This window comes from Eleutherodactylus coqui, chromosome 8, assembly GCF_035609145.1.
Source record: "Eleutherodactylus coqui strain aEleCoq1 chromosome 8, aEleCoq1.hap1, whole genome shotgun sequence".
NCBI lineage: Eukaryota > Metazoa > Chordata > Amphibia > Anura > Eleutherodactylidae > Eleutherodactylus > Eleutherodactylus coqui.
In genome coordinates, this window is record NC_089844.1 from 131,022,398 (window position 1) to 131,050,358 (window position 27,961).

The window sequence follows — 27,961 nt, forward strand, 5'->3', positions numbered from 1 at the left end:
CTTAATTGGGAAAAAAAATACCTGCTCTCCAAGAGTTATAATAACTCTGCTACCCTCACGTTCTGTGACACATAAGCAGGGACACAGCACAGTTATTAAACTTCGCAGGTTCATTGAATATACGCAGTGCTGCCTGTTGGTGGGAAAAAACTGAAAAGAAATCTATTTGTCCAGCCTCTGTCCGTCCTAACGCCTGTGGAGACGTGTGAGCTGCGTGAAATACATTGCTAAATCATACGCACCCAGCTACGCTTTACTGCTGGCTTCGCCATTTGCTTTCCTTAATTGGGAAAAAAAATACCTGCTCTCCAAGAGTTATAATAACTCTGCTACCCTCACGTTCTGTGACACATAAGCAGGGACACAGCACAGTTATTAAACTTCGCAGGTTCATTGAATATACGCAGTGCTGCCTGTTGGTGGGAAAAAACTGAAAAGAAATCTATTTGTCCAGCCTCTGTCCGTCCTAACGCCTGTGGAGACGTGTGAGCTGCGTGAAATACATTGCTAAATCATACGCACCCAGCTACGCTTTACTGCTGGCTTCGCCATTTGCTTTCCTTAATTGGGAAAAAAAATACCTGCTCTCCAAGAGTTATAATAACTCTGCTACCCTCACGTTCTGTGACACATAAGCAGGGACACAGCACAGTTATTAAACTTCGCAGGTTCATTGAATATACGCAGTGCTGCCTGTTGGTGGGAAAAAACTGAAAAGAAATCTATTTGTCCAGCCTCTGTCCGTCCTAACGCCTGTGGAGACGTGTGAGCTGCGTGAAATACATTGCTAAATCATACGCACCCAGCTACGCTTTACTGCTGGCTTCGCCATTTGCTTTCCTTAATTGGGAAAAAAAATACCTGCTCTCCAAGAGTTATAATAACTCTGCTACCCTCACGTTCTGTGACACATAAGCAGGGACACAGCACAGTTATTAAACTTCGCAGGTTCATTGAATATACGCAGTGCTGCCTGTTGGTGGGAAAAAACTGAAAAGAAATCTATTTGTCCAGCCTCTGTCCGTCCTAACGCCTGTGGAGACGTGTGAGCTGCGTGAAATACATTGCTAAATCATACGCACCCAGCTACGCTTTACTGCTGGCTTCGCCATTTGCTTTCCTTAATTGGGAAAAAAAATACCTGCTCTCCAAGAGTTATAATAACTCTGCTACCCTCACGTTCTGTGACACATAAGCAGGGACACAGCACAGTTATTAAACTTCGCAGGTTCATTGAATATACGCAGTGCTGCCTGTTGGTGGGAAAAAACTGAAAAGAAATCTATTTGTCCAGCCTCTGTCCGTCCTAACGCCTGTGGAGACGTGTGAGCTGCGTGAAATACATTGCTAAATCATACGCACCCAGCTACGCTTTACTGCTGGCTTCGCCATTTGCTTTCCTTAATTGGGAAAAAAAATACCTGCTCTCCAAGAGTTATAATAACTCTGCTACCCTCACGTTCTGTGACACATAAGCAGGGACACAGCACAGTTATTAAACTTAGATTATTCATTCACTAGAGGCAGTGGGGCCTTTCGTTTTCCAAAAAGGGCAAAAATTATATTTGGCCTGCAGTCTTGCGCCAATTTATTTCCTGCCTGGGAAATCTAATCACTGGTAATACAGCATGCTGAGGGGTAGGGGTAAGCCTAGAGGACGTGGACGTGGACGTGGCCGAGGACGCGGAGGGCCAAGTGAGGGTGTGGGCACAGGCCAAGCTCCTGATCCAGGTGTGTCGCAGCTGTCTGCTGCGCGATTAGGAGAGAGGCACGTTTCTGGCGTCCCCACATTCATCGCCCAATTAATGGGTCCACGCGGGAGACGGTTATTAGAAAATGAGCAGTGTGAGCAGGTCCTGTCCTGGATGGCAGAAAGTGCTTCGAGCAACCTATCGTCTACCCGCAGTTCTGCGCCGTCCACTGCTGCCAATCCGAATCCTCTGTCTGCTGCTCCTCCTTCCTCCCAGCCTCCTCACTCCACTACAATGACACCTGCTCAGGAGCGGGAACACTCCCAGGAACTGTTCTCGGGCCCCTGCTCAGATTGGGCAGCAGCGGTTCCTCTCCCACCAGAGGAGTTTATAGTCACTGATGCCCAACCATTCGAAAGTTCCCGGGGTCCGGGGGATGAGGCTGGGGACTTCCGCCAACTGTCTCAACAACTTTCTGTGGGTGAGGAGGACGATGACGATCATACACAGTTGTCTTGCAGTGAGGTAGTAGTAAGGGCAGTAAGTCCGAGGGAGCAGCGCACAGAGGATTCGGAGGAAGAGCAGCAGGACGATGAGGTGACTGACCCCACCTGGTGTGCAACGCTTACTCAGGAGGACAGGTCTTCAGAGGGGGAGTCAAGGGCATCAGCAGGGCAGGTTGCAAGAGGCAGTGCGGTGGCCAGGGCCAGGGGTAGAGGCAGGGCCAGACCGAATAATCCACCAAGTGTTTCCCAAAGCGCCCCCTCGCGCCATGCCACCCTGCGGAGGCCGAGGTGCTCTAAGGTCTGGCAGTTTTTCACAGAGACGCCTGACGACCGACGAACAGTGGTGTGCAACCTTTGTCGCGCAAAGCTCAGCCGGGGAGCCAACACCAACAGCCTCACCACCACCACCATGCGCAGACATATGATGGCCAAGCACCCCGCAAGGTGGGACAAAGGCCGTTCACCGCCTCCGGTTTGCACCCCTGCCTCTCCCCCTGTGCCCCAACCTGCCACTGAGATGCAACCCCCCTCTCAGGACACAGGCACTACCGCCTCATGGCCTGCACCCACACCCTCATCTCCGCTGTCCTCGGCCCCATCCAGCAGTGTAGTTCAGCGCACCGTTCAGCCGTCGCTTGCGCAAGTGTTCGAGCGCAAGCGCAAGTACGCCGCCACGCACCCGCACGCTCAAACGTTAACCGTCCGCATCGCAAAATTCATCAGCCTTGAGATGCTGCCGTATAGGGTTGTGGAAACGGAGTCCTTCAAAAGTATCATGGAGGCGGCGGCCCCGCGCTACTCAGTTCCCAGTCGCCACTACTTTTCCCGATGTGCCGTCCCAGCCCTGCACGACCACGTCTCCCGCAACATTGTGCGCGCCCTCACCAACGCGGTTACTGCCACGGTCCACTTAACTACGGACACGTGGACAAGCACAGGCGGGCAGGGCCACTACATCTCCCTGACGGCACATTGGGTGAATTTAGTGGAGGCTGGGACAGAGTCAGAGCCTGGGACCGCTCACGTCCTACCCACCCCCAGAATTGCGGGCCCCAGCTCGGTGGTGGTATCTGCGGAGGTGTATGCTTCCTCCACTAAAGCACCCTCCTCCTCCTCCTCCTCCTCTGTCTCACAATCAAGATGTGTTAGCAGCAGCATGTCGCCAGCAGTCGGTGTCGCGCGGTGTGGCAGCACAGCGGTGGGCAAGCGTCAGCAGGCCGTGCTGAAACTACTCAGCTTAGGCGATAAGAGGCACACGGCCCACGAACTGCTGCAGGGTCTGACACAGCAGACCGACCGCTGGCTTGCGCCGCTGAGCCTCCAACCGGGCATGGTCGTGTGTGACAACGGCCGTAACCTGGTGGCGGCTCTGCAGCTCGGCAGCCTCACGCACGTGCCATGCCTGGCCCACGTCTTTAATTTGGTGGTTCAGCGCTTTCTGAAAAGCTACCCACGCTTGTCAGACCTGCTCGTAAAGGCGCGCCGGCTCTGCGCACATTTCCGCAAGTCCCACACGGACGCTGCCACCCTGCGCACCCTGCAACATCACTTTAAGCTGCCAGTGCACCGACTGCTGTGCGACGTGCCCACACGGTGGAACTCTACGCTCCACATGTTGGCCAGGCTCTATGAACAGCGTAGAGCTATAGTCGAATACCAACTCCAACATGGGCGGCGCAGTGGGAGTCAGCCTCCTCAATTCCTTTCAGAAGAGTGGGCCTGGTTGGCAGACATCTGCCATGTCCTTGGTAATTTTGAGGAGTCTACCCAGGTGGTGAGCGGCGATGCTACAATCATTAGCGTCACCATTCCTCTGCTATGCATCTTGAGAAATTCCCTGCAAACCATAAAGGCAGCTGCTTTGCGCTCGGAAACGGGGGCGGGGGAAGACAGTATGCCGCTGGATAGTCAGGGCACCCTCCTGTCTATTTCTCAGCGCGTACAGGAGGAGGAGGAGGAGCATGAGGAGGATGAGGAGGAGGGGGAAGAGACAGCTTGGCCCGCTGCTGACGGTACACCGGCTGATTGCCTGTCATCCTTTCAGCGTGTATGGCCTGAGGAGGAGGAGGAGGAGGAGGAGGATCCTGAAAGTGATCTTCCTAGTGAAGACAGCCATGTGTTGCGTACAGGTACCCTGGCACACATGGCTGACTTCATGTTAGGATGCCTTTCTCGTGACCCTCGCGTTGCACGCATTCTGGCCACTACGGATTACTGGGTGTACACACTGCTCGATCCACGGTATAAGGAGAACCTGCCCACTCTGATTCCCGAAGAGGAAAGGGGTTCGAGAGTGTTGCTATACCACAGGACCCTTGCGGACAAGCTGATGGTAAAATTCCCAGCCGACAGCGCTAGTGGCAGAAGGCGCAGTTCCGAGGGCCATGTTGCAGGGGATGTGCGTAGATCGAGCAGCATGTACATCCCAGGCAGTGCAACAGTCTTTAAGGGCCTGGCCAGCTTTATGGCTCCCCACCAAGACTGTGTCACCGCTCCCCAGTCACGGCTGAGTCGGCGGGAGCACTGCAAAAGGATGGTGAGGGAGTACGTAGCGGATCGCACGACGATCCTTGGTGACGCCTCTGCCCCCTACAACTACTGGGTGTCGAAGCTGGACACGTGGCCTGAACTAGCCCTGTATGCCCTTGAGGTGCTTGCTTGTCCTGCGGCTAGCGTGTTGTCGGAGAGGGTGTTTAGTGCGGCTGGGGGAATCATCACCGATAAGCGTAGCCGCTTGTCAACCGACAGTGCCGACAGGCTAACACTCATCAAGATGAACAAAGGCTGGATTTCCCCAGACTTCTGTTCTCCACCAGCGGACAGCAGCGATACGTAAGCAATACGTAGGCTGCACCCGCGGATGGAAGCTACGTTCTCTCTCACCATCCAAAACGGGGACATTTCTGCTTCATCAATCTGTGTCTAATATTCCTCCTCCTCCTCCTCCTGCTCCTCCTCCTGAAACCTCACGTAATCACGCTGAACGGGCAATTTTTCTTAGGGCCACAAGGCTCAGTCAAATAATTTTTCAGAACAATTTTTATAAGTTTCAATGCGCTTAAAAGCATTGGAACTTTAACTTGAACCAATTTTTCGTTACACTGGGCTGCCTCCAGGCCTAGTTACCACTTAAGCCACATTAACCAAAGCGATTAATGGGTTTCACCTGCCCTCTTGGCTGGCCATGGCCAATTTTTTGGATGTACATTAGTACTGTTGATACAGCAATTTTTGTGGGCCCTCGCCTACAGTGTAATCAAATTAATTTTTAGCCCACCTGCATTACAGCTGACGTAACCTCAGCTGTGTTGGGCAATGCAATGGGATATTTTTATGTACCGCCGGTGGGTTCCAGGGAGCCACCCATGCTGTAGGTGCACACGGAGTTTTTAATACATCTGTACACTTCTAAAGAACCCCAGTCTGACTGGGGCATGCAGTGTGGGCCAAAGCCCACCTGCATTAAGCACGACATTACTACCTCAGCTGTGTTGGGCAATGCAATGGGATATTTTTATGTACCGCCGGTGGGTTCCAGGGAGCCACCCATGCTGTAGGTGCACACGGAGTTTTTAATACATCTGTACACTTCTAAAGAACCCCAGTCTGACTGGGGCATGCAGTGTGGGCCGAAGCCCACCTGTATTACGCACGACATTACTACCTCAGCTGTGTTGGGCAATGCAATGGGATATTTCTATGTACCGCCGGTGGCTTCCTGGCACCCACCCAGGCAGTGGGTCCACAGGGAATTATAAATGCATCTGTTTCCACTTCTAAAGAACCCCAGTCTGACTGGGGCATGCAGTGTGGGCCAAAGCCCACCTGCATTAAGCACGACATTACTACCTCAGCTGTGTTGGGCAATGCAATGGGATATTTTTATGTACCGCCGGTGGGTTCCAGGGAGCCACCCATGCTGTAGGTGCACACGGAGTTTTTAATACATCTGTACACTTCTAAAGAACCCCAGTCTGACTGGGGCATGCAGTGTGGGCCGAAGCCCACCTGTATTACGCACGACATTACTACCTCAGCTGTGTTGGGCAATGCAATGGGATATTTCTATGTACCGCCGGTGGCTTCCTGGCACCCACCCAGGCAGTGGGTCCACAGGGAATTATAAATGCATCTGTTTCCACTTATAAAGAAACCCAGTCTGACTGGGGCATGCAGTGTGGGCCGAAACCCACCTGCATTAACCCTTTCCAGTCCACTGTGTGACCTGTGAAGACATTAGGGTTTAAGGCTGTACAGCTCCGTTGTTGGTAGACGTCCGTCGGGGTTCTCTTACTGTATATTGCCAGCCTCTCTGCTGTCGGAGCCTATCCTACGTGTCAGCTCATGCAGTACTGGCTTTAGCCAGCATATAGCGCCGTTGTATAACGGCAGAAAAAGAGTAAGCCCCCTAGGAAAACCATATACAAATTGGATTGGAAAGGGTTAAGCACAACATTACTACCTCAGCTGTGTTGGGCAATGCAATGGGATATTTCTATGTACCGCCGGTGGCTTCCTGGCACCCACCCATGCTGTAGGTGCACACGGAGTTTTTACTACATCTGTACACTTATAAAGAACCCCAGTCAGACTGGGGCATGCAGTGTGGGCCGAAGCCCACCTGCATTAAGCACGACATTACTACCTCAGCTGTGTTGGGCAATGCAATGGGATATTTCTGTGTACCGCCGGTGGGTTCCAGGGAGCCACCCATGCTGTGGGTCGACAGGGACTTCACAATAGGGAGTTGTACCTGCCTGTGTCTATGAATTAAAAAGCCCGGTCTGACTGGGGCATGCAGACACCTTGACAGAATGAATAGTGTGTGGCACATAGGTTCCCCATTGCTATGCCCACGTGTGCAGCTCCTGATGGCAGTGGCACAGGATTCTATTTCTCATTGCTTCTGTACAGCATTGTGGGCTATCGCTCCGCCACTTTTAAAGAGGGTCGCTGCCTAGCCGTGCCAACCCTCTGCAGTGTGTGCCTGCGGTTCCTCCTCATGGCAGACGCACTTCTAAATAGACATGAGTGTGGCGTGGCATGAGGGCAGCTGAAGGCTGCGCAGGGGCACTTTGGTGTGCGCTGTGGGGGGGAGGGGGGGCGGTTGGTCAGCATGTAAGCCAGGAGAAGTGGCAGCGGAGTGTCATGCAGGCAGTGATTGTGCTTTGTTGTAGCTAGTGTGGTGCTTAGCAAAGGTATGCCATGCTAATGAGGGCTTTTCAGAAGTAAAAGTTGTTGGGAGGGGGGGGGGCCCACTCTTGCCGGTATTGTGGCTTAATAGTGGGACCTGTGAACTTGAGATGCAGCCCAACATGTAGCCCCTCGCCTGCCCTATCCGTCACTGTGTCATTCCCATCACTTTCCTGAATTGCCCAGATTTTCACACATGAAAACCTTAGCGAGCATCGGCGAAATACAAAAATGTTCTGGTCGCCCATTGACTTCAATGGGGTTCGTTGTTCGAAACGAACCCTCGAGCATCACGGGAAGTTCGTTACGAATAACGAACACCCGAACATTTTGGTGTTCGCTCATCTCTAATATATATATATATATATATATGTATATATATATATGTGTGTATATATATATATTGTGGTAATGTATAGAGGGAAGGTCACTCTTAGACTCCATGTTAAGTCTCTCACTTGAACAAATGTACCGTATATACCGGCGTATAAGGCGACGGGGCATATAAGACGACCCCCCAACTGTCACCTTATACGCCGGTATTCAGTGGAGAAAAGAAAAAAAATTCATTACTCACCTGCCCCGGTGTTCTGTCGCGCTCCGGCAGGATGTCGCTCGCTCCGGCAGGCTGTCGCTCGCTCCTCGTCCCCGGCGCAGCATAGCTTTCTGAATGCGGGGCTTGAAATCCCCGCTTCCAGAAAGCTAATACACACGCCGGCAGCCATGACAGCATTGAATGGCTGTGATTGGCTGAAGGCGCACGTGTTAGCAATCACACTATTCAATGATGTCATTGAATAGTGTGATTGGCTGAAGCCACGTGCGCTTTAGCCAATCACAGCCATTCAATGATGTCATGGCTGCCGGCGTGTGTATTAGCTTTCTGGAAGCGGGGATTTCAAGCCCCGCATTCAGAAAGCTATGCTGCGCCGGGGACGAGGAGCGAGCGACAGCCTGCCGGAGCGAGCGACATCCTGCCGGAGCGCGACAGAACACCGGGGGAGGTGAGTAATGAATTTTTTTTTTTTACACTTTTTTTTTTTTTGAATTACCGGCGTATAAGACGACCCCCGACTGCAGAGCAGATTTTTCGGGGTTCAAAAGTCGTCTTATACGCCGGTATATACGGTAGGTTACCAAAGGAGGGGCATCTAATTTTATTCCTGAGGCTAGTTGTGTGAGATAATAGTCCAGGATTGCCACAGTGTGTGTGTATATACATATATATAGAGATAGATAGATAGATAGATAGGTAGATAGGTAGATAGGTAGATAGGTAGATAGGTAGATAGGTTCTTGGAGTATGTGGAGAATTCAAAAATATTGAGTTGTAGTTATTTTGAATATTATTGAATTAAGATACTAAAATGAGATAATTGTGTACTTGAGACGCCTGATAAGCACTTTAGTCAAATTAATAACAAAAGTTCTATTTTAGAGTGTATCTCATTTTCAATTAACAACAGTATTTTACGTGAAGATTCTTACATTTAAAAGACAAGTACATTTTTGATGCCAGAAATGGAATATATCCCAAATGGTATCAGGGTTACTGGTCCCTTAATAAACCAGTAGTTAAGCATCATTTGTGCAGTTGTTATAGTTGCAGATTGTAATAACAATTTTCCCCTCCTGTTTGCAGTACGTTTTCCTGCAGGTACCAGAGATGGTGTGGGGCCCCTTAATATCATGCTCCCTCAAGTGGTCATAAAATACTGCATAGAGCACAAACTAAACATCTTTCAGCTTCCAGACTAACTAAGTATGAGACCGCCCTGCTAGCACCCTCACATATCACAGTCAAGTGGGATATAGTTCAAAATACTGTTTCATATCTTTTACTGAATTCGGAAAGTTGAGAGGAAGGGGTGGCAGGCGCAGACCATGACATTAAGTAGCAAGCACATGATTGTCGGATTGTCAGAAGATTAATGAGAAGACTAAAACTAGGGGTCCTAACAAATGTTGAAACTGCCATGGTTAATGTAAATTTTGAGTTTTTTCCCATAGATGGTTCCAAATATCGTGGAAATGGACAAGCAAAACAGACTATGCAGTGGTAACCAACAGAAAGAGGTAATTGTACAAAAACCACTCTTTTCCTCCTGAGAGACTCAGTTACTCAGGAAATAGAGGTGATGGCGCTCACTGAAATATGTAAGCTGGCTGCAGGTAGGACTGTTTATGTCTGCACCAACTTAAGGTACACATTTGGAATCGTATACGATTTCACATCTTATGTGGCACAGTGGAAGTTTCATGAGGTCCTTGAGTAAGCCAATCTGGAATGCAGAAGCAGTGTTTTTGTTCTGCAAGGTTTTAGCTCTTTCTGCACAGGTGACATCATCAAAGTCCAGGCTTATGTCAAAGAGACAACTACTGGGGCTGAAAGGAACCAGAGAGCAGGAACCACAGCAGCCTGACTTCCTTTGAATGAGGTAACGTCTGGTAACCTGGTTGCACCTGAAACAGGTGTAGATATTTTTCTGTTGCTTGACTTGCCGGAACAGGCCTCAAAGGAAGAAAAAGGAGGAGTGGAAAAAGCAAAGAGAACGCTACTGGGGTCTGGCAGAAAGGTAAATGCCTGTGCCTCCCCTGCACAATGTACTCCATGATGTCACACCTGATCTATGAGCTAACCGATTCATCCAAGGAGGTGATGTGTGGTATATTGTCTTCTGCTTGGCTTACCCCAGGGTTCAACACTGCTGTCATATGATTTGTACAGGGATGCATGATATGCGCCCATTACAATCCAGGCCAATTGGTCAAGGTACCTTCTTGGTGCGAGTCAGATTATCTGTTTCAGTGACTGAATAGCATACAGCTACCAAAGGTAGGTGTTTGGAGTTTGTTGGTTTGTCTAGACCTATTTTCATGTTAGTTGGAGGCGTGGCTTGAGAAATAAAATAAAATTAAAAATGCCAAGAATATGACTAAAGGAATTGTTTTACGAAAGTAATTAATATTTGATACACCAAAGGTCATGGTAGATAATAGAGGTAAACATTTTATTAGTCATCTACTCAGTTAGGCCTTAGTCACACGGGCATTTTTTCACGCGATTTGCGGATCGCATGACGGATGCGCATCCGCAAATCGCGTGACCGGTGCGCGCAAGTCGCCCGCAAATCGCCCGAAAATCTGCTCCTAGCCGCGTTTCATTAGAAACGGGCCGGAGCTGTCCAGCGCATTGCATTCAATGGAGACGGCAATAGAGCCGGCTCCATTTAAAGCAATGCGCTGCGGGCGAGCCCGGGATGAATTGTCGGGAAGGGCTTAAATATATAAGCCCTTCCCTGCAATTCATCCTAAAATGTGTAAAAATAAAAAATATATACAGTATATACTCACCTTCTCCCGGCAGCCGGAGCTCCGCGCGGCCGTCCTGCAGTGGGTGTGAAGGGGGTGTGAGTCAGACCTGCCCCCTGATTGGCTCAGCGCTGAGCCAATCAGAGGCACGTCTCACTCACACCCATTCATGAATTCATGAATGGATGTGAGTCAGACCTGCCCCTGATTGGCTCAGCGCTGAGAGGCAGCAGTCACTCACCCATTCATGAATTCATGAATGGGTGTGTGAGTGAAACCTGCCTCTGATTGGTCAGGGCTGTGACCAATCAGAGGCAGATCATTCAGCAGGCGGGGATTTTAAAGCCCCGCCGGCTGAATAGTGCCGAGAAGCAGTTCAGGAGAACTGACAGCGGTCGCGGCTGGACTCCGGCTGCAGCGGAAAGGTGAGTATACAATTTTTTTTTATTTTAACACATTTTAGGATGAATTGCAGGGAAGGGCTTATATATTTAAGCCCTTCCCGACAATTCACCCCGCGCACGCCGGCAGCCCATTGCTTTCAATGGAGCAGCTGTATTGCCGGCTCCATTGAATTCAATGGGCAAACATCGTTCTTCTCTGTCACAGCTGTTACAGCTGTGGCAGATAAGAATGATTTGTCTTCTATATGTTCTCAATGGGGTCGGCGCTGCTGCCGCCGGCCCCATTGAGCGCATATAGAGAAGAGAACAGCAATCGCAGATCGCAGATAGGTGTGATCTGCGATTTCTGTTCTATAATTTATCGGATGAGCGCATAAAAAGCGCTCATGTGTCCGATACCATTGCAAAGCAATGGTTTTATAAAATCGCCGGACGCATGCGCATGCGCAAATCGCGGCTAAAAACGCCAGCCTGACTAAGGCCTTAGAAACACACCTAAATTGTAAGACTAAGTTGAGTCCCTATGAAGGTTTTGTTTGGTTGGGCTGCTGTAATAGGCCTATGCTTATTCCAGGCCAAAAGGAGGGCCTCACCTCGAACGTGAGTGCCTTATACCAGGAGTTATATTAACTGTCACTCATAAATGTGTATTTTCCTTGTTTTCAGATCAAGAGTCGCATAGTTTGCTTTCAGGTGGTTGGGTTGTCCTAAAAAGATGCAAGGAAGAGCTTGGACTCAAGAACAAAGAACCCTTTCAAGTGCTGTTAAACACTACAACCTCAGTGAAACTTGAAGAAAAGCTAATTTGGGTCCATGTCAGGCATTGAATAAAGATTATCAAGGGAGGAGACAAATGTGGCCCATATCCTTTGTTATATGTAGGACCCTTGCGGTCATTGGGCTGTCATTTCTCTTTTTCCTCATAAGGGTAACAGAAGACTTACATTCTGTGAAGAGGGTTAATACTGTTTCATATGTAATGTTTCAGAGATCGGAAAATGTCAACAGATACAATAAGGTAGCAGTAAGACTACCAAGGATTCAGCCATATTGTGTAATCAGACAAATGTTAATATGTAACAAACAATATAACCTGAAATCACACCTTGGTAAGCCAATCACATTAGACATGTTATGTCATCTAAACTATTAACAAGGTGGCTTATGCAGAAAATGGGAAAAAGATAAATCTTTTAGGAGCCATCCACCTAGAATACCATTGGGAAAATGTAACGTGTTGTGAGGTATTTATCTGTAGGAAGGGATAATGTAGGAGACAGGAAAAGTGTGGTGGCATGGGCTTTCTTCCTTGCGGGAGTCGTCCCCATGGCGGAGGTGACAGCTAGGATACCCTGTAGGTGGTATGAAAAGCCCCAAGAGCACAAATAAGAAGGAAAAACAATTCAGGAGAATGAAAATACCCACAACAAAGGAGGGAATTGTGGGTGATGGCTGAGAGGTTTACCATCTCGTCTATATTTTCTGTATTTTTATCAGCTATGAAGATGCTATATTGTGTCTCTAATCTAATCCTCTCGGGGAAGGGAACATCACCACCCCCACCTCCACCAGAATTGAAGGAGCAGTGCTTTGTGTCCAAAGCACCAGTCAAACCGGTTTCTAACCAGCAGAGAACTTATCTAGGAATGTCTTTGTGTAAAGGGAGAGGAAATGGCTGGCTGGAGAGAAACACAAGAAGTATTTCCTGCGGACAACAAAGCAAGAATGAATAGAGCATGCTCAAGGGAAGCTCCTCCCGGGTGAATGATCTCACAGCTACCTCACGAATACCTCCCTATGAGAATAGCCTATCAGCACACAAAATGCTGTAACTACCTAACTTCCTGTTTTGAGACCTTATTTAAACTTTTACCCGCCTAAATAAAGTTAGATTCTTTTTGTTGTACACAATTGTAGATGTGTGTTCATTGGGAGGGTCTCTGGGCCTGTATATTAATCAAATCTAATATGGCACCCACAGTATATCGAAAAAGGATTTTACGGTAAATCCTGAAAAAGACACAGACATACAAAAATATCTAGATCCTTGTCACAGTACTAGCTTGATGTGTGTGAGCCAGACGAACATATATTCATGGGAATAAGGTTTGCGAAAACACCGTATTGGGTATGTCGACCCTATTTCCCAGCACCCATCAAATGTTCGAAAAATGGCTGTGACCACTTCAGGGGTCAGTGTTCTTTAAAAAGATCGTGTTCCTAACTTATATAGATTTTCTATCAGTAGGCGGAAAAAATAGTAAATGCTCTAAAAACCTCGGTGCACTAATCACTCTATGAGAAATGCTGTCTTTATTGTGTCACGGACCATAGGCATGCCACCATAACTGAGGACTGATGTCTCAGACCAATATGCATATGTAACATGCAGATGAAAGGTAGAGCTGCCGTGGTAGGTGACACAGGGTCACAAAATGCCACTAGGGTCAGAAGATAGGACCAAATAAATTGGTGCAAATAGGTTAACAGGTTCTGGCAAACATGCCACTAGAATCAAAAATTGAGACCAAATAAATTGGTGCAAATAGGTTCGCAGGTTCAATGCGTTTCTGCTACAAATGTCGCAGCTTCATCAGGAACCCAACAATAGAAATCTTGCCAATGGTCAAATGCGGTATCTGATCTGAATAAACTCCAAAGTGTGGAGACAGCCGCATAGAGGAAGCGATAGTCGATCCTAACACTAAGTTAAAGTAACAGAGCAAGTATCTGATCTGAATAAACTCCAAAGTGTGGAGACAGCCGCATAGAGGAAGCGATAGTCGATCCTAACACTAAGTTAAGGCAACAATAAACCCAGTTTCCCCCCAGCAAATGCAGGAACAAAATAATAAAAAGCAGCACCTGCCTCAGTGGCTTTGATTCTAGTGGCATGTTTGCCAGAACCTGTTAACCTATATGAACCAATTTATTTGGTCCTATCTTCTGACCCTAGTGGCATTTTGTGACCCTGTATCACCTACCACGGCAGCTCTACCTTTCATCTGCATGTTACATATGCATATTGGTCTGAGACATCAGTCCTCAGTTATGGTGGCATGCCTATGGTCCGTGACACAATAAAGACAGCATTTCTCATAGAGTGATTAGTGCACCAAGGTTTTTGGAGCACTTACTATTTTTTCCGCCTACTGATAGAAAATCTATATAAGGTAGGAACACCATCTTTTTAAAGAACACTGACCCCTGAAGTGGTCACAGCCATTTTTCGAACATTTGATGGGTGCTGGGAAATAAGGTTGACATACCCAATACGGTGTTTTCGCAAACCTTATTCCCATGAATATATGTTCGTCTGGCTCACACACATCAAGCTAGTCCTGTGACAAGGATCTAGATATTTTTGTATGTCTGTGTCTTTTTCAGGATTTACCGTAAAATCCTTTTTAGTTTTTTATTTGAAATAAAGGTTACGTTTTAAGAGGGATAAGCTAAACCCTTCCTGTGACAAATAAGATTGACATCTAGGTGTTTATCCTGCTACTGTGAAACCCCACAGTATATCGAATAGCGAAAATTGCGCTAACATCGCCAAACCACGCACCATGGTATTTAGCAGTATTTTACAGGTTATATATCTTTACTACAATTCTTGACTTTTAGAAGTTTGGAAGTGGATATCAACTGACAACACAGAAAAGGAGAGGAGCCATATGGTGAGCTGCAACGTATGCTTTATGTTTACAGAACAGACCTACCGGAGGAAAAGCTAAACTTCATCTGCCAGAAATGCAAGCTTGTGTCTCTACTGGAGGAAAAGGTGTGTAATCTTCAAGAGAGAATAGCTATATTTAAACATATTAAGGAAGATGAGGATTTCCGTGACAGAGTAGAAGAAAGTCTTCAAAATGTTTCAGGAAAAGAAATGTCCAGTGTACCTGCAGAAGCAGAGGAGTGGAAGCACGTGACCCAAAGAAGCAGGAAGATCAGGAGTCAGCCAGCTCCCATACTGCTTGGGAACTGGTACAAGGTTCTCATGCAGGGCAACCTGGTACTGGTTCCTGAGCAGAAGGAGAAAGAGGTACAGCAAAAAATGACTCTACTCACAAAGAACAGAGCAAAGGAGAAAGATGTACAGCAAGAAATGACTCTACCCGCAAAGAACTGTGTAGGAAGTGCACAGAGTCCTCTTGAATGGAAAAAAGAAGTGCTGTTGTGAAGAAGAAAAGGAGAGCAGGGGTTGTAGGGGATCCCCTATTGAGAGAAACAGAGGCCGTTGTCTGCAGACCTGACACCCCACGAGAGGTGTGCTCTCAGGTGCACAAATCAAAGATGTGTCTAATAGGCTGTCATGACTCTTCAGTCCTACAGAACACCACTTATTTCTACTAATTCATGATGACACTGCAAAAAAGACATTGCAACTATCTGCAGAGACTTTGAAGACCTCGGAAAGAAGGTGAAGGAACTAGGAGCACAGGTGGTCTTCTCATTCATCCTCCCAGTGGATGGCCATGGAATAAGGATACAACTTATTTATAAGAAACAGACCAAAAAAAGGGAAGGAGGTATTGCATTGTATGTTAGGAAAACATTAATCTCCACAGAGATTCACGACTCTTTAGTCCTACAGAACACCACCTATTCCTACTAATTCATGATGACACTGCAAAAAAGACATTGCAACTATCTGCAGAGACTTTGAACACCTCGGAAAGAAGGTGAAGGAACTAGGAGCACAGGGGGTCTTCTCATTCATCCTCCCAGTGGATGGCCATGGAATAAGGATACAACTTATTTATAAGAAACAGACCAAAAAAAAGGGAAGGAGGTATTGCGTTGTATGTTAGGAAAACATTAATCTCCACAGAGATTCAAGCTGCAGAGCATGGTAGTTCTGTAGAGACTGTTTGGGTAAGAATACAAGGAGAGAACAACAGAAATGACACCATTGTAGGCATTTACTATAGGCCACCTGGATAAGCAAAAGATATTGATGAACTTGTTCTACATCAGATGGCCAAGCTCTCAAAATAGCATGACATAGTGATTATGGGAAATTTGAACTATCCAGACATTTGTTGGGAATCTCTCAGGCAAAAGTAAGGGATCCAACAAATTCTTATCCGCTCTTGCTGACAACTTTATCTTCCAAAAGTTTGAAGAGAAAACAAGGGGACCTGCTATCTTGGACCTAAGTCTTACCAACAGGGAGAAAATGGTTAAGGAAGTAAGGTTGGCGGGGTCCTTAGGAGGAAGTGCTCATGCTATTGTTTAATTTTGGATAAAAAGGGGAGGAAGACCTGAGAAAGCTCAGACCTCAAGGTTGGATTTCAGAAAGACAGATTTCAATGAACTCAGAAATAGGGTAGGAAGTATCCAATGGCTAGATGTTTTTAAGGACAGAAATGTCCAAGAAGGTTTGGAAATATTGCAAAATGAGATTCTCAAAGCACAATCATTAACAATCCCTAAAAGAAGGAAGAATGGGAAGCATTTAAGGAAACCAGGATGGATGAACACAGAACTTGCACACATGTTGAAAGCGAAGAAAAATATGTTTATCCAATGGAAAGAGGAGGGGAATATGTTAAGAAAAATATAATGCCATCTGGAGAAACTGTAGTGCAAATGTCAGAAAACCTAAAGCTAATAATTAATTGAGAAATTGAGACTTGCAACTGAGGCCAAAAGCTATAAAAAATGATTCCGGGGGTATGTCAAAAGCAAAAGAAAAGTCAAAGATGCTATTGGATGCTTACAAGATGAAAATGGTGAATTGGTTCAGAATGATGTTGAGAAGGCCGAACTTTAAAATTCCTATTTTGTATCTGTTTTCTCTCGGGAAGTAGATGGAACATCAACTGATCTTCCCTGTGCTATTGGGGGAATAAAAGAATGCAGGCTATCTATAAGCAAAGAGATGGTGACGCAACACTTAGCTAACTTAAATGAATTCAAGTCTCAAGGTCCAGATGAATTACATCCTAGGATACTAAAGAAAGCAGAGGAGGTAATTGCTGAACTATTCGCCATAATCTTTGAAAATTCCTGGAAAACAGGAGAAGTCCCAGAAGATTGGAAAAGGGCAAATGTTGTCCCTATCTGCAAATAAAGGAAGAAGGTGGATCCATGAAACTACAGACCTGTGAGCCTGACCTCTATACTGGAAAAGATCTTTGAACAAATTATTAAACAGAATGTATGCAAGTACTTTGATGAAAATGGAGTAATTAACCAGAGTCAGCATGGGTTTGTAACAAATAAGTCATACCAGACTAATCTAATGTCCTTCTATGACAGTATCACCAACTGGGTTGATCAGGGAAATGCAGTGGATATAGTTTATCTTGACCTTAGTAAAGCATTTGACAAAGTATCTAATACTGTACTTATTGAAAAAATGATCTAATATGGTATTGACAAGGCAACTGTTAGGTGGATTCACAACTGGCTGGGAATTGATGGGAAACTGATCAAATTTGCAGACGACACAACGCTAGGAGGTTTGGTAACACTAGGGGAGAGAGAGAGTGTTCAAAAAATCTAGAAAATCTTGAACAATGGGCAGTGACTAACAGAATGGTATTTAACAAGGAGAAATGCAAAGTCCCACATTCGGGCAAGAAAAATTAAAAAAGCACATATAGAATGGGAGGAATTGAGCTAAGCAGCAGCACATGTGAAAAAGATGGGTATACTAATAGATCATAGACTGAACATGAGTCAACAATGTGATGCAGCAGCCAAAAAGGCAAACACAGTTCTGGGATGTATTAAGAGAAGCATAGAGTCTAGATCACGTGAGGTCATTATCCCCCTCTACTCTCCCTTAGTCAGACCTCATCTGCAATACTGTGTCCAGTTCTGGGCACCCCACTTTAAAAAAGACATAAACAAACTGGAGCAAGTTCAGAGAAGAGTTATGAAATGGTGAGTGGTCTGCAAATCATATCCTATGAGGAACAGTTAAAGGATCTGGAAATGTTTAGCTTGCAAAAAAGAAGGCTGAGAGGAGACTTAATAGCTGTCTACAAATATCTGAAGAGTTGTCACAGTGCAGAGGAATCAGCCCTATTCTCATTTGCACAAGGAAAGACTAGAAGCAATAGGATGAAACTGAAAGGGAGGAAACACAAATTAGATATTAGAAAAAAAACTTTCTGACAGTGAGGGTGATCAATAAGTGGAACAGGTTACCACAGGAGGTGGTGAGTTCTCCTTCAATGGAAGTGTTTAAACAAAGGCTGGACAAATATCTCTCTGGGATGATTTAGTAAATCCTGCACTGAGCAGGGGGTTGGATCCGATACCCTGGAGGTCCCTTCCAACTCTACCATTCTATGATTGTAAGAACATGGGGTGTAGAAAGGGGAGTCTCTAAAAATTCATTTTATTAGTGATGTATTAGTAATGTGTATCTTGGAAATGTGAGGTGATAGGTAGAATCTGATTTTTCTACTGCATTCAGCACCACAAAATTAGGTGAATCAACTGATTTGCAAACCAGAAACAGAAATTTATTTGTCACTATGTTATGACTAGTGTATAATTTTGATAGGCATTAGGAAATGCATAATGGCCATATTTGCACTAATTGCTATGTCCATACCAACAATTCCTGGGTAGCTAATGTGCTTATTTTATGCTTATATATAAAGACAAAATATGAGTGTTGATTCCAGGAGAATGGGCTGTGGCCTCTGATTGGCAAACAGCAGTCACCTGCTCTCCGCTTTCAACACATAATGGAAGAATCGCAGGGCTGCAGTGCTGGATCGTCAAAGGAGAGGATGGGTAATTATTGTCTGCTTTTTTGTTTTAAACTATTTGGATGTAATTTTATGAAGTACATTTTTAACTGGACAACTCCTTAAGTTTTTGTCCTCTGTCTACAACATAAAGACCACTAATCACACATTTAGTGCACAGAATTAGAAAAGTGCATGTCCCAGGGATCTTATACTCCTGCTGTGTGTTGGGGATCCATATCCTGTCTGTGGTCAATATACAGTATCTAAGCAGATTTTGCAGCTCCTTCTATTATAGGGATAAGTGCCTTTTCCTGTGATTATAAAGTTTCTCAAATATGGAGATGGCCTGTAACACAGAAGTAGAGAGTCTGGGAATATGATTTTCAGATGGTCATCCTTGTGTAGGATATGATGGAGTTCCTTAGTTTTTCTTACTACCTCTAGCTAATTATTTTAGCTCACTACTAAAGTTCAATGAATTTTTTTTTCATTTACTCTGTATTAGAGCAGTGGCTCTGGTTATTGTAACATCAATTGAATTTGGATGGTTGCCCTGCTTCAAAAATGTCTTTTAAAGATGGTGTAACTGTTAAAGCATGTGTGTTGGGCTAGAACAGATCTGGTCATATGTGATGGTCTGGCTGTAGACGATGGACATTTTATTGTGCTTGGGGGGGAAGCTTTCCCATCTGTGGTATGTGAGAAGATCAATAGGTTTTTTGTACAGGGATGTCTGTACTGAGTTTTTTTTAAATTTTTATGGTAATATTAGAGATGAGTGAGCACCAAAATGCTCGGGTGCTCATTACTCGAGCCAAGCTTTTTGTAATGCTCGAGAGCTCATTTCGAGTAACGAACCCCATTCAAGTTAATGGGAGACTCGAGCATTTTTCAATAGAGCCGCAGCTGCTGCCGGTGGCTCTATTGAACACAATGGTCTGCCGGCACCACTGAATTGTTTTTCATGGAAGGGCTTTACATATAAGCCCTTCCCTAAAAAACAATAATTTTAGTTTAAAAAAAAAAAAACTTACCTCTTCACCATTGCCAAGTCCTCCGCAGGGGTGCAGAATATATATATATATATAATTTATGCAGAATGTTTCCTTCATCCCCGCTGGTAAAAAGAACTCCCTGCTGCTGCACCTGCCACATCTGTGACAGATGCAGCAGAGGAATTCTTCAATTCCCTACCGCAGCTGTCACACATGACAGCTGCGGTAGAGGATTCTGCTTCCTGCTCCCTGTCATGTTTATGTCATAATTAAGGACACAACACAGATAAGATATAATATATTTGACTTTAATTTGGTCATATATGATTAGTGGTCATCCTAGGGGAGTATAAGGGATCCAGATGATACAATGTAATAGTGTTATAGTCCATTCAGTTTTGGTGATTTCTGATGCTACTTATAAAAACATTAAGTTCCATTCGCATCCGCCCACTGCTCAAAACATACACAATCGGGTTCAGACAACTGCTTACATATGCAATGCTAATCATGAGTGGTATCAATGTAAATATTTTAAATGTGACTATGAGGTTCATATTCAGAGCAGCGATGAATATCATGGAATGTGCTATGACTGTTGGAGTCCAGCATATGAAATACACTAAGATGACCATGAGTACAATTCGATAAAGCCTGTGGGTATTAATGGTCCTGGATTTTTTCACATGTACAATTATAGTTAAATTGCAAATTATAACGATGACAAGGGGGATAAAATATCCAATGATAAGGAAAGGTATTGCAAACTGCTTTGACGTAAACATCAAATAGTTCCAATATTTACGGGCCTCCTCACCACCGCAACAGCTGTTAGATGAACAATTTTCAAAAAAGGGGTTGAATTTGCTGCTGATTGTAGAGTCTAAGATGTTTCCTGTAGCATTCTCCATGCTCATATTATACCCATTAACAGCCACTACAGTGCTAACATTGTCACTACTAATGAAGCTGCATAGTATGACATCTCCAATTTTGAATTCACCACTAAAGAAGAAGACCGGAAGACTGGACAGCAATGCAGAAAACCAGATGAAGCAACAGATCCAAAATGAAACATGTTGAGTGATAAATTTGAGATGAAAGATTGGTTGTGCTACAGACAAAACTCTGGCAATATTTAAGGAGAGAAGAATTAAAATACAGGCGTGCATATTAGCACATACAGAAAAGAGAAAGAATTTACACATGTGTGGCCCAAATGGCCAGGTGCCTTTAAAAATTGCAGCGGCATGAAGGGGTAAGGTCAGGAGAACGCTGAAATCAGCAATGGCCAAATTCAGAAACCAGTATTTAGATTTGTGTTTCTTCATGATAAATCCGGTAATAAAGATGACAATTGCATTTTCCACCAATCCCAACAGGCAGGTCACAATGGACATCACAAAACTGACGTACTGAAAGGCAGATGAGTAAGATTCATAATATTCCAAGAGAGCATGCATGTCCGCAATGGAATAGCAGAGATCATGGAACGCCATCTTTCCAGTATGAGATGCTGAAAATGAACACAGACATACAGGAAGAGCGAGTTAAGTTCTGTGACTGGTAATGTAGACAGCTACAAGAAAAAGTATTCATACTCACTTGTTCCTTAGGAAGCCAGAATTTATATGCTTTGGATTTTTTTGACCAATGATCAACAAAAGGTTTTCTGTGAGAACCAATAAACATAAACTCTAAGGGCTCTTTTATACGGAATCATAATTGTTCACATTCTTGCTGGATCGTAGGTATTTGAATAATATCATTCAGACATCAAAAGACGGGCATAAAAATCAAATGACGATCAGCCTGGTGAGGGTAGCGGCTAATAGCTTATGGGTGCCTTATCTCTTTAAATGACTGTTGTCACGGACTCAGCAGCAGATATATCACTGATGTAATCTGTGTGCTGGTATTTTGGTATTAACCCTTATATCTTTCAGGTTAGTGTAAGAAAAATATTTTCAATAAAGTAGTGACCATTCACCTTCCAACAAAAATTTTCTGTCATGTCAGTTATTCTTAGTTATGTGGGTGGTCAGGTAGGGACCTGAGGTCGGTGCTCATCATGTCATGTGATGGCATTTAATAGCTGAGAGCTGCCTCTGATTGGTCCTTGCGCTCAGCCAATCAGAGGCAGCACTCACTCACCCATTCATGAATTCATGAATGGGTGAGTGAGAGCTGCCTCTGATTGGCTGAGGACTGTGACCAATTAGAGGCAGCCCATTCAGCAGGCGGGAATTTTAAATCCCCAGCTGCTGAATACTACACAGAGCAGTTCAGGAGAACTGCCGACTGTATTGCCGGCTCCATTTAATTCAATGGGCGAACATCATTCTTCTCTGCCACAGCTGTGGCAGAGGAGAACGATCTTTAGTATATGTTCTCAATGGGGTCGGCGCTGCTGCTGGCCCCATTAGTGCATATATAGAACACCGATTTGCGCAGAACGCAGATAGGCGTGTTCTGCAAATCGTGTCCTATAATTTATCACACATCAGCATATAAAAAACAGACATGTGCCTGCTCCCATTGGGATGCATTGGGTCTAAATATCTGCAGATCACAAGCGCGTCTGCAAATCGGACCAAAAAACGTCCGTGTGACCGAGGCCTTAGTCTGTAGAGGTACTGCCATTTAGTGTGTGTTGTAACCTGCATGAAGAACTTTTCTTCATTATTACCTCAGCTTATTAGTATCTTTTGAGGTTTCATTACCTCAGTTTGTGTTTATCTGTGTTTTTTGTGTTTCCTGTGTGAGCTAGTGAAACATTCTGACCAAAGATGAGCGAACGTGTTGGCTCCGCCCCTTTTCGCCCGAACACCGAACTTTGCGAGCAATTCCGTGCTCGGGCGAAAAATGTTCGGGGGTCGCCGTGGCAGCGCGGGGGGGGGGTGCGGCGGGGAGTGGGGGGGAGAGGGAGAGAGAGAGGGCTCCCCCCTGTTCCCCGCTGCTGCCGCCCACGCCGCCCGCCTCTCCCCGCCCCCCGGCGCCCCCCGAATCTTTACGCGCGGACACTGAAGTCCTCGGTAAAGCCGGTGTCCCGGTGCGTAAGTGTTCGTTAAGAACACGTTCGCTCATCTCTAATTCTGACATATCAGAGTTATAGTTAGTACTCTGGCAACCAGTAAATTTCACTCCAAAATACCAAATAAAGCAAAGCACTGATTTACTTAAGAAGGCTTATAAACTATATTTTGATTGCGCCCTCGGGGATCAGGATAAAAACTTTACACCTCATATGGCTTGCATAACCTGCACAACTACTCCAACAGGATGGATGAAAGGAAAGCGTTGAGCCATGTTCTTTGCTGTTCCAATGGTTTGGTGTGAGCCAACTAATCATGCGGATTGGTATTTTTGCTTCACATATATTTCAGAACATTCCAGCAAAACAAGACATGAAATAAAATATGTGTGTGTGTGTACACGTTAATCGTTGGATAATGGAGCTGGGTGTTCAGCATAGCCCACAAGACTATTTATTGATTCCAATAAAACTGGCTTAAAAGCAGTGCTAATGGATAATGGCAACAAACTCCCATCACTGCCTTTGGCCTATGCAGTGGACAGGAGAATAACATATGAAAGCATGGCTTTGATATTGGAGGCAATTAAATATAAAGATCACGAGTGGCAGATGTGATGTGATTTAAAAGTTGTAGCATTGCTTACAGGTTTACAGTGTGGGTTCACAAAATACTGCTGTTTTTTATGCTTATGGGACAGCCGAGACACCAACAACCACTACAAAGTCAAGGAATGGCCTGTGAGGAAATTTATATATACCTAGAATAGAAAATGTGAAGAATGCTCCATTGGTTGAGCCAAGTAAGGTCATTTTGCCTTCACTTCATATCAAGTTGGGCCTAATGAAGAACTTCATAAGAGCTCTTGATAAATAAGGTCAGGCATTCAATCATTTAAAAGACATGTTTCCCAAATTGAGTGACAAAAAGCTAAAAGAGGTCATATTTGTTTGGCTATGAATCAAAAAATTACTGAAAGATCCAACCTTTGATACTAAACTCACAAATCTCGAATTAGGCTCTTGGTACTCTTTCAAAGGGACTCTGTATGGCTTTTTAGGACCCAGAATAGACAATAACTATGTATCCATAGTGAGTGATCTATTAAACAGCTACAAGAACATGGGGTGTAGAAATGGGTGTCTCTAAAAATTCATATTTTACATTCAAACCTTGATTACTTCCCGGAATATTTGGGTGCGTTCAATGATGAAAGAGAAAAGCTTAATCATTCCATTTTGCCAAACCAAATCAGTTTGAACCTAGCAATATGTAAATCTTAGTGCTTTTGTTGCTCTCACATTCACAAATACATTACCAGAAAAATATTAGGGAGATCTGAGTGTAATTGTTTTTGTATTTATACCCAGTCAATATTTGCCAGTCAATGCGACATGATAGATAGACTCTGATTCTTCCACTGAATACAGCACTCAAAAATTAGGAAAATCAACCTTTTTGCAAACCAGAAACAGAAACAAACTTTACATTTGTTGACTAGAGTAATTTTGTGGATGTATAATGGCCATATTTGCACTAATTGCTATGTCCATACCAACCAATCCTATGTAGCTATTATGGCTATTTTAACATTAAGATGTAAGTCTATCAAATGGAGGACTTCAGGAGTTTGGAGTAGCTCACAAAGTAATAAATAACACATTGACAAATAAGAGGTGATAATATTACTTACTGCACACAATAGGTAATGCCAAGTCTGCGCTCCAATAGTCAGGGTTATAATGGAAAATGTCCCAATAGTCAAATGGTTATTATAACCATATTTTATTTAGATATTTGCTACGCGTTTCAGCGCAGGCAAGCGCCTTTTTCAAGCATGAGGTACATAATCGTTTTCTAAGCACATATAAATACATATACACCAGGATGATTGCCGTGACGTAATCTATGGGGAGGGCTTACGGTTGTGTTTAACGTTAGTCATGGAATGCTACATGCGTTCCAAATTAATAAAGCATCATAGCTTGTTGAAGCACAATGTGTGTTACATTATACCTTGGTGGCGTCACTACAATATACATACCAGGCTTGCTGCAGAATATTCTATAAACATTTAAGATTGCAAAGATTATCTCGAATTATGTTACATTGTGATCCTTGAAAGACTAAAATCATAAATTTAATTTGAAATTCTTAAAACTGTTATAAGTTGTGCAATATAAAATTGTATAAAAATCTGCAGTATTGAGTATATATTGAGTATGTATGTATATATATATATATATATATATATATATATATATATATATATATATATATATATATATATATATATATATACAGAGAGAGAGAGAGAGAGAGAGAGAGAGAGAGAGCTGTTAAACATATCCTAAATGACATTTTTTAGAAATACACCATAAAAAAATGTTTTACATATAAATCTGGATATAATCAGCGTTATTTGTATTTATTTTCATATTTTTTCTAATGCTTCATTTAGACCGTTGGGGACTAGTGTTTTTGATCGATATATCCAGAACATTTCTTTTTTATGCAGATCGTTAAAAGATTTTGTTGTACATGTTCAAGCAGTGTTACTCTTAGTCCGCTACTCTCGCAGTTAGGGCTCAGTCACACGGGCGCATCGGCACCCATACACCGGAGCCGATGCGCCCATGTTACTGCAGCCAGCAGACGGCCGTACCTGAAGATGGACGTCTCTCTGCAGCGCCGGAGGAAAGAACATGTGACCGGCTTCATTGACGGTCATGTGTTCTTTCATCAGCGCTGGAGAGAGACGGCCGTCTTCAGGTACGGCCGTCTTCTAACTGTCAGTCACACGGGCGCATCGGCGCTGGTGTACGGGTGCCGATGCGCCCGTGTGACTGAGCCCTTATGTACTTCAGAGAAATGACGTGGTATGCTGTGATTTTAAAAATTATTTTTAATGTTTGATCGATGTCTAGCTATGCGTGTTCTCAGTGTCATTTTTGTTCTTCCCACGTATTTCAGCCCGCATGGGCATTCTAATGAATAGATCACATAGTTTGTCTCACAGTTTATCCCTTGTTTTAATTTTATTGATTCTTGATCATTTTCTAGGTTGATTTCTTTTATTTTATGTGTTATGTAATGACAACACTTGCATTTAGTTTTGCCACATTTATATATTCCTGGGTTAAGTAATCCAGATAAATATTTTCCTATTATTTTATTTCCACTTTTCTTTTTGCCTGGGCAGGATCGAGCTAAAATGTTCTGTAATGTTTTATTTTCTGTGAAAAAATGGTGACTACTGTTTTTTGTTATAAAAGCTGTTTTATTTTCATCTTTCTTTAATTTATTTTCATTTAATGGCTAAGTTCAATGAATGGGTGAGGGCTGCCTCTGATTGGCTGAGCACTTTAAACAATCAGAGGCAGCTCTCAGCTGTCATTCAATAGCTGAGTGCTGCTTCTGATTGGTCACAGTGCTCAGCCAATCAGAGGCAGCCCTTTCAGTAGGTGGGAATTTTAAATCCCCGCCTGCTGAAAGCACTTCAGAGCAGTGAAGGAGAAGAACCGGCTGGATGCGCCTGAGCGCCGGCAGCTGCAGAGAGGGGAGTTTATATTTTTTTTAAATTTTTTACACATTTTAGGGATGATTTTCAGGGAAGGGCTTATATTTAAAGCCCTTCCCTGAAAATCACTGCAGGGCTTGCCGGCAGCCCATTGCTTCCAATGGAGCTGACTGTAGTGCCGGCTCCACTAAATTCAATGGGAGAACATAGCGCTCCTCTGCCACAGCTGTGACAGCTGTGACAGAGGATTTCTTCATGTCCGAGAGGAGTCCCATTGTCACTGGACACTGTGACAATGCTGTCACAGTATTCAGTGACAAGGGGACTCTCGGCGGAGATGAAGAAATCCTCTATCACAACTGTAGCAGAGGAAAGCGATCTTCTCTGTATGTCAATAGGGCCAACACTGTTGCCGCTGGCCCCATCAACCAAAGATGATGCTGTCACATCCAGGGGTTTCACATCCAAGGAATCCCCTGCTGTGGCTGTGAGGGATAGCGGGCAGCGCACTTTATGTGTGGGAAAAACGCGGCCAAGTGTGGTTTTTTTCTGCGTGCTGCCCGCATCAGTCTTGCAAATTTTTGCGTGTTTGCGTTCTGCGTACAAAAAATTTGCGCATTAAAACGCCCGTCTGATTGAGCCCTAAATCTAAAAAAATAGATTTAAATGAATTTATATTGTAAGTAAAATGCAGATTGCGGTTGTTTAAATTTAAATCCTTACTAAAATCATTTAGATCCATTTTGGTCACTTCCCATATAATTAAAATATCATCAAATTTATAGATACACACATCATATTTCACAGACGTTTTATTGATTATATCTTAATTATATGGGAAGGAAATGGATCTAACTGAATTTATTAAGGATTTAAATTTAAACAACAGCAATCTCCATTTTACTGACAATATAAATAATTTAAAACAGTTTTTTTAGATTTAGAGTTATCATTAGGGATGAGCGAGTATACTCGCTAAAGCACTACTCGCTGGAGTAATGTGCTTTAGACGAGTATCTCCCTGCTTGTCCCTGAAAATTCGGGGGCCGCCGCAGCTGACAGGTGAGTTGCGGCGGGGAGCAGGGGAGAGCGGGCGGGAGAGAGGGAGAGAGAGATCTCCCCTCCATTCCTCCCCACTCTCCGCTGCAGCTCCCCGCTCCGCGGCGCTCCCCCCAGTCTTCAGGGACGAGCAGGGAGATACTCGAACGAGTAGTGCTTTAGCGAGCATACTCGCTCATCCCTGGTTATCATGTGATAAAGAGAAAATTCTCACAAAAATGCACTTTGAGGCCTCGGTCAGACGGGCGTTTTTTTGCCGCGATTTGCGGATCGCATGTCGGATGCGCATCCGCAAATCGCGTGACCGGGGCCGACGATTCGCCGAAAAATTTGCAGCTAGCAGCGTTTTCGGCTAAACAGGAAGACACGAGGAATCACAGATCGCGCCTATCTGCGATTCCTTGTGTTCTCTATATGCGCTTAATGGGGCCGGCGGCAGCAGCGCCGACCCCATTGAGAACATATACTACAATGATCATTCTCCTCTGCCACATCTGTAACAGCTGTGGCAGAGAAGAATGATGTTCGCCC